Genomic DNA, 7,938 nt, shown 5'->3' with positions numbered 1-7,938 from the left:
TGATCCGAACAGTTTTTATATTAATTCATTACCTTATATGTGTAGGGTTCCTGCAGCAAGCAGGCAGTATAAAGCCTGAGTCCTGGGCTTTGATTTTTCACAAGTGATAAATATTTTTAATACCCAAAGTCTCAGACTGAAGGCAAGCTGCCACATCATCATCCCCAGGCCAGTGGGGAGAGTTTTCTAGGTCATGGTTTGTGGACAGAGCAGCTCTTAATGTTCCAAGATTTATTCAGAGGCTAAATTCCAACTCTCCCATTCCACATGTGGGGAAAGTTGTTATATTTTCTGTCTCTTAACTAGTTTATAGAGTTCAAATAATCTACATGCGTCTACAATCCATCCAAAATGATTTGGATGGAAAGCAAGAGATAAATAGTGAAATCAAAAGCAATATTTAAGCCCTGGCTAGGTAGTTCAGTTGGTCAGAGCATCATTCCAAAATTCAAAGGTTGCCAGTTCAATCTCCGGTCAAGGTATGTACAAGAAGCAACCAATAACTTTAAACAATAAAATTAAAATTAAATTTAAAAAAAAGAAGCAACCAATGAATGTATAAATCAGTGGAAAAACAGACTGATGTTTCTCTCCCTCAAATCAAGAAATAAAAATTTTAGAAAGAAATATTTAAAAGATTTTATTACTTTTAAATGCTAATTTTGAGGTGATATGTGAACTTGGGCTCATGAAAAAAGAATATTAAATGATTTAAAATTTCTACATTGGAAAATACCTTTAACAAAGTAAAAGACCTCACAAAAATACTTAAAACAGTTATGATAGACAAAATGCTAATTATCTTCATATAAAAGAACTATTACAAAACAATAAGGAAGAAAAATACTAGCAAAATGAGAAAAAAAATGGATGCAGAATGTGATAGGAAGTTCACAGAAAAAGCTTTTAAACTATGGAAAAGATGCTGCTCAACTTCATTCATCATTAGAGAAGTATAAAAAAATAAAGACCTGCCCTAACTGGCTCAGTGGATAGAGCGTCGGCCTGCAGACTGAAAGGTCTCAGGTTCGATTCCGGTCAAGGGCATGTACCTTGGCTGAGGGCACATCCCCTGCAGGAGGCAGCTGATCGATGTTTCTCTCCCATTGATGTTTCTAACTTTCTATCCCTCTCCCTTCCTCTCTGTAAAAAATCAATAAAATATGTTTCTCGGAGGAGAACCAAGATGGCGGCATAGGTTAACGCCGGAGTTTGCTGCTTTGAACAACTACTTCAAAAGTGAAACCAAAAAACGGAAGGGACATCACCCAGAACCACAGGAACGCTGGCTGAGTGGAAGTCCTACAACTAGGAGGAAAGAGAAACGCATACGGACACCCAGAGGAGGCGCAGTGCTGAAGTCAAATTCTGAGGTGCGGAGTGCGAGGAGCGGGCTGGCGGCGGAGGGCGCGGTTGGCGTTTTCAATCAGGAGGGAGTCGCAGACTCTGAGCTCCAGATCCGGGCGAGTCTTTAGGGACCCAGACTCAAACGGGAGAAGCGGGACTGTCTGGCTTCGGTCAGAGCGAGTGCAGCTTTCTCTCTGAGCTTTGCAGCGGGTGCTGGGACTCGGAGAGGCAGAGCCCCTGGGGACAGGACTGAGAGCCTCCATAACTGCTCTCTCCGGCCCACCCTGTTGATCCTGTGCGACCCGCCCCGCCCAAGCCCTGCACACAGGCATTTGCCGGATAGCCTCAGGCAAACGCCAGATTAGCACCTCCCTAGAGGACAGAAGTTCTCTCACTGCTGACACAGCTGATTCTCATAGCCACTTGGCCTGGAGGTCAAACCCTCCCTGGAATTAGCTACAACAATCAAGATTTAACTATAAGACTTCGAACAAAGACCACTAGGGGGTGCACCAAGGAAGCATAACAAAATGCGGAGACAAAGAAACAGGACAAAATTGTCAATGGAAGATATAGAGTTCAGAACCACACTTTTAAGGTCTCTCAAGAACTGTTTAGAAGCCGCCGATAAACTTAATGAGATCTACAAGAAAACTAATGAGACCCTCGATCTTATATTGGGGAACCAACTAGAAATTAAGCATACACGGACTGAAATAACGAATATTATACAGACTCCCGACAGCAGACCAGAGGAGCGCAAGAATCAAGTCAATGATTTGAAATGCGAGGAAGCAAAAAACACCCGACCGGAAAAGCAAAATGAAAAAAGAATCCAAAAATGCGAGGATAGTGTAAGGAGCCTCTGGGACAGCTTCAAGCGTACCAACATCAGAATTATAGGGGTGCCAGAAGATGAGAGAGAGCAAGATATTGAAAACCTATTTGAAGAAATAATTACAGAAAACTTCCCCCACCTGGTGAAAGAAATGGACTTACAGGTCCAAGAAGCACGGAGAACCCCAAACAAAAGGAATCCAAAGAGGACCACACCAAGACACATCATAATTAAAATGCCAAGAGCAAAAGACAAAGAGAGAATCTTAAAAGCAGCAAGAGAAAGAAACTCAGTTACCTACAAGGGAATACCCATACGACTGTCAGCTGATTTCTCAACAGAAACTTTGCAGGCCAGAAGGGAGTGGCAAGAAATATTCAAAGTGATGAATACCAAGAACCTACAACCAAGATTACTTTATCCAGCAAAGCTATCATTCAGAATTGAAGGTCAGATAAAGAGCTTCACAGATAAGGAAAAGCTAAAGGAGTTCATCGCCACCAAACCAGGATTATATGAAATGCTGAAAGGTGTCCTTTAAGAAGAGGAAGAGGAAGAGGAAGAGGAAGAAAAAGGTAAAGATACAAATTATGAACAACAAATATGCATCTATCAACAAGTGAATCTAAGAATCAAGTGAATAAATAATCTGATGAACAGAAAAAAAAAAATATGTTTCTCTCCCATTGATGTTTCTAACTTTCTATCCCTCTCCCTTCCTCTCTGTAAAAAATCAATAAAATATATTTTAAAAAAATAAAGACCTGGCTGGGTGGCTCAGTTGGTTGGAGCATCGTCCCACACACTAAAAGGTTGAGGATTCGATTCCAATTAGGGCAGGTGTCTAGGTTGTCAGTTGGGGTGAATATGGGATGCAACCAATCACCGTTTCTCTCTCTCTCTCTCTCTCTCTCTCTCTCTCTCTCTCTCTCTCTCTCTCTCTCTCTTTCTCTCCCCTCTCCCCTTCCTCTCTTTACAAAAACAATATACTTATCCTTGGGTGAGAATGAAAAATAAAAAAGAAGAAGTACAAGTTAAAACAGGCATTTTTCACCCATCATACTAGCTAAGAATTATGCTGCCTGATCCTTTTTACCATGTGTATATTTCTCTTTCAATAAAATAATCAGATTATTTTTCAATAAAATAACAGTTTAAGCAAATCTACAAGTTAAAAATAATAACAAATGACCGTTGATTTTGAAATCAGAAATATGGTTTCAGATTAAGATAGGTTTTCTAGTTTATTTACAAAACTCATGTTTTATTTCAACCTCTCTCAGATCCTTAAATAAACAAATTCTTCCTGCTACAAAACCATGAGTACTACACAGCGTAGGCTGTAGGAGAGGCAAAGCTGTCCTACATTCATCTTTTTCCTCTTCCCTCAAGAAGAAAAGTTGGCATGGGTTGTCTTAATTCTAGGACATTTGTTGGGCCAAGTTTACTCGTGATCAATGTGCATTAAAATGTCACTCATGTTGGGTGTGGAAAGATTGGCGCTCTTTCAGGATTCTCTTTTTTCTCCATGCTGCTGCAGAAGTGGAAAGTGCCAAGGCCCATTTCTCTCTCTCTCTCTCTCTCTCTCTCTCTCTCTCTCTCTCTCTCTCTCTCTCATTGCAGAAATAGGAAGTGGTCACAGGACCTACTTTTCTCAACACTACCCAAGACCAGCCCAGCCAGCCCTCTTCTCTTTTCTCCCTTCAATCAGTGATGGATCAGAGCCAGTTCCATTTTTTCAGACACACACAGGGCTCACCACCCCAACAGCAATCCAAGCCAGCTCAGCAGTAGGCAGTGAAAGCAAGTACTCTCTATCTCTCCATCTTGCTGCTTGCATGCTTTTTTTTTTTTTTTTTGCTTTTTTTTTTTTCTGGCTACAGTGTGTCTTACTGGATGTGTCAAATTGGTCTGAAGTTTCTTAGTCCTAACCAGATTGGCAAAAAAGAACTGATCCATGTGGTTCAGTTCAGCTCACCCAAGTTCTCCTTTTGGAGTACAGGCCCAAGCCCAGCCAGCAACAAGAGCATGCCAGCTACTGGGCACACCAGCTATCCCAGGGAGTAAAGCATCAATGCAACTTCCAGACCTTCTTGCTAAATGGGGAAGGGGTTGGCTTAGGTTTGGCTCAAGGGTCAAGAGCTGAGCCTGCAGCTAAGGAGACTAAGGAACAGAGAAGTGGGCTTGAATTTTGAAAAGTGCCAGGGCATAGTAAGGACCCAATAAATGTTGATTAAGGCCATGACTGAGTAAGGTTAGAAAGACAAAAAATACCCCCACCTAAGATATAATTTTTTCCCCACAATATAAGAACATATGCTCTCAAATACTACATTGTGAGGCATAGTCAAAATTACATAGGAGATGGTACTAGTTAGGATAAAGCCCATTGGTACTGCAGCAAACCCTACCCCCAAACCCCCAATTTAACCTAAGAGGATAGAAGTTAATTTTTTTCTGATGTAACAATCCATTTAGTCTAGGCCAGTGGTTGGCAAACTCATTAGTCAACAGAGCCAAAAATCAACAGTACGATGATTGAAATTTCTTTTGAGAGCCACATTTTTTAAACTTAAACTATATAGGTAGGTACATTGTTATTAACTTAATTAAGGTACTCCTAAGGCTTAGGAAGAGCCACACTCAAGGGGCCAAAGACCCGCATGTGGTTCGTGAGCCGCAGTTTGCCGACCACGGGTCTAGGCTATCTAGATAATGCTACTATTCAAGGCCATTCAGAATCAAGTGCTTCTTCCATAATTACTTAGGGCTGCAGTTCCCAAACCATGCAACAAGTTGTCCAAGGGAGCCTCAGTGAACACAAGAGGGTATGTCAAATGTCTGAGGAAAACACAGCAATTCTCAACATACAGACACCACATAAACTAGTAGCTTGAGGAAGCTCACAGTTTCAACATTAGCTAGCCTTACTTCCTTTTTGATGGCATCATAACTTTGTGAAGCTAATTTTTTTGGGGTTGCTGTGTTAAAAGATAAGCACTATGAGAAAATGAATGTGAAACAGAGAATGAGTCCAAGGTTGGAGTGTTGTGCAGTGCCTAACAGATGTACACATCCATTACCAAGTGATTACAGTTATTTAAAAGTAAAATAAAGCATGTTTTCGTTCAATTTATGCATAATAATTTTTTGCAGATGACTACTAAATATTGGAAGACAATTCTCTGTAGAGCTCTCCCATGGTTTTACATATGTTGTAAGCAGAGGCACTGACTGCTTTTGATCCGGACTATCTTTTCAAGGATGTTTGTATAGCTAATAGTCTTGGAAGACAGAGATAGTGACTCTCTCTGGAACAATGAGCAGGTCTGCTTACTACCTAGCATAATAGAAGTAATGTCTCTCTCTAGGGCAAAGACCAGGCAAGTTTACTGCCCATTATAAAAGGTTCAGGTTGCCAAAGCTTGGTAACCTGAGATTCAGGTTACCTATCCTGTAACACAACCTGCTGCATGTGCAGGTGTCCTGCAGCCTCTTCACTAGACCCATGGGAATTGGGGCTCAGGAAACCAGAGCAAATGCTGACACTCTGTAAGTATTGCTACTGCCATGAGTAATACATTCCTTCATCTCTGACCTAGGAGTCTCATGTCTTTTGTCAACACCCATGAAACTGTGGCAGGCTAATTCATTAGCTTACACATAAGATAAAATCTCAGACCCTTCACGGTCTTGACACCAAGTTGTTGGGACATCAATACTTATTAGGTTGTTTGTACAAAACTACTTAATAAATAAAACTATTAGTTATTTCTTTTGGTCTAGGAACACCGTGATAAAATCACTGAGACACTAAGTGTGTTAAAAACAGAAAAGTCTGGCCTCTGTGCATTGTTTTCATCTGGGTGTTTCAAGGTAAGACCTGTCATTTTCCAGCTGGCAGGGGTGGGGGGGAGGAAAAAGTCTAGAGAAGCAATTTCTTTTTTAAAAACAAGCCAGGCATGCTTTTTACAAAGATGGCGCCGAAAGCTAAGAAGGAAGCCTCTGCCCCTCCCAAAGCCAAAGCCGAAGCAAAGACTTTTGAAAGCAAAGAAAGCGGTGCTGAAAGGCGTCCACACCCACACAAAAAGGAAGATCTGCACATCACCCACCTTCTAATGGCCAAAGACACTGAGGCTCCGAAGGCAGCCTGAATATCCTGGAAGAGCACACCCAGAAGAAACAAGCTTCACCATTATGCCGTCGTGAAATTCCCCCTGATCACCGAGTCCGCCATGAAGAAGATAGAACACAGCAAGACACCTGTGTTCATTGTGGATGCCAAGGCCAACAAGCAGCAGATCAAACCAGCTCTGAAGAAGCTCTATGACACTGATATGGTCAAGATCAACACCCTGATCAGGCCTCATGGAGAGAAGAAGGCATATCTTTGCCTGGCTCCTGACTATGATGCTTTGGATGTTGCCAACAAAATTGGGATCATCTAAACTGAGTCCAGCTGCCTAATTCTAAGTCTAAACATTTTACACTGTATAAATAAATAATAAATAAATAAATAAATAAATAAATAAATAAATAAATAAATAAATGCCGGGCACAAGTCCCTCCTGCTCATGGCCCAACCAGCTGCAAAGGAGACTGGGAAGTGGAATCTCTCGATGAGTGTCCATAATTTGGCTTAAAATCTATACTCTATGTAAGGAGGGGAGATGGACTTTCAAAGACAACTAGGATTCTCCACCACAGATATCTCCCAATGACTAGTTAATGTTGCTTGAAATAGTAGTGTGGGGTGCAATGTGAGCTGTACAGCTTTTATCTGAGAGGCATTGCCTTAGTAACTTCTGCAGTTTCCTTTCTTCCTTATCCTCTCTTGGCATCTTATTCTAACCCTAACTTCCAGGAACCCATTAATGAGAATCTTTTCATTGGCAGACTTTGAGATGCTCTGCTTCTTGTCCTGGGTGTCAGGCCCTGGGATCTGAAATGTGCATTCTTGGGCTCAGAGCTCTTAGTGAAGGGTGGAGCAGTGATTGGAGCAAAGATACTGGACTCATGTTTACAGCAGGGTGGGGAACCATATTTTGCATTGATCTTAACCTCTTGCTATTAAAATCTCTTTATTTTCCAAGCTTTATAAGAACATATGACTATCAGAATACATTGTTAAGGCTACTCAGTGGACCTTGGACGGGACATGTACAAGTAAAGCTTAACCTCTTTAGCTTCTCTTGGCTAGACGTTGTGAGTGACCAAAAAGATATCCATCTTAAAACAAACATATACCCTCAAAAACCAGTTATCATTCGAAGAACTTTATAATTCACAGAACTTTCATGCTCATGACTATATTTAATCCTCAGAGGAGCCTTTAGTTGCCAAAGAGATACCAAAGTTTGGGGAAGTATAATTATTTGCTCCAGGTAAGCAAAACCTTCTAGAATCACAACTGCAGACTTCTGACTTTAGAATGCATGCTCTTTTCACTATACCACACCAGGGAAGATTCATATACATCAAAAAACATTGTTGCATAACATATATATTAACTGCTCAATAAATATTTGTGGAACAAATGAAAGAAAAGAAAGAAGGAAAGCAGGAGCCAGGAATCACTTAAGTGACCTAGGAAAAACAATCTTTCAGGGGGGCAGATACTTTCCCTGCATCTCTTCCAGACGTCAACCTGTTTGTTGTCCGTGCCCATGGCACAGTCCTATGTTATAAAGAGCAGAACATAAACGATCTTTCTGCAAAAGGGATGTGTGTCCATGTGTTCCTATAAAACAAGT

At 41.1% G+C, this 7,938-nt stretch overlaps 1 pseudogene; it reads left to right on the top strand.

Moving 5' to 3' along the window:
• The first annotated feature begins 5,879 nt into the window (after nt 1-5,879).
• LOC118652123 lies at nt 5,880-6,658 on the top strand (annotated as a pseudogene).
• Nucleotides 6,659-7,938: the final 1,280 nt, after the last annotated feature.

Source organism: Myotis myotis, unplaced genomic scaffold (assembly GCF_014108235.1).
Source record: "Myotis myotis isolate mMyoMyo1 unplaced genomic scaffold, mMyoMyo1.p scaffold_m19_p_1, whole genome shotgun sequence".
NCBI classification, from domain to species: Eukaryota; Metazoa; Chordata; class Mammalia; order Chiroptera; family Vespertilionidae; genus Myotis; species Myotis myotis.
Note: the sequence above shows the minus strand (reverse complement) of the source record. Positions and strands in the feature narration are given on the sequence as shown.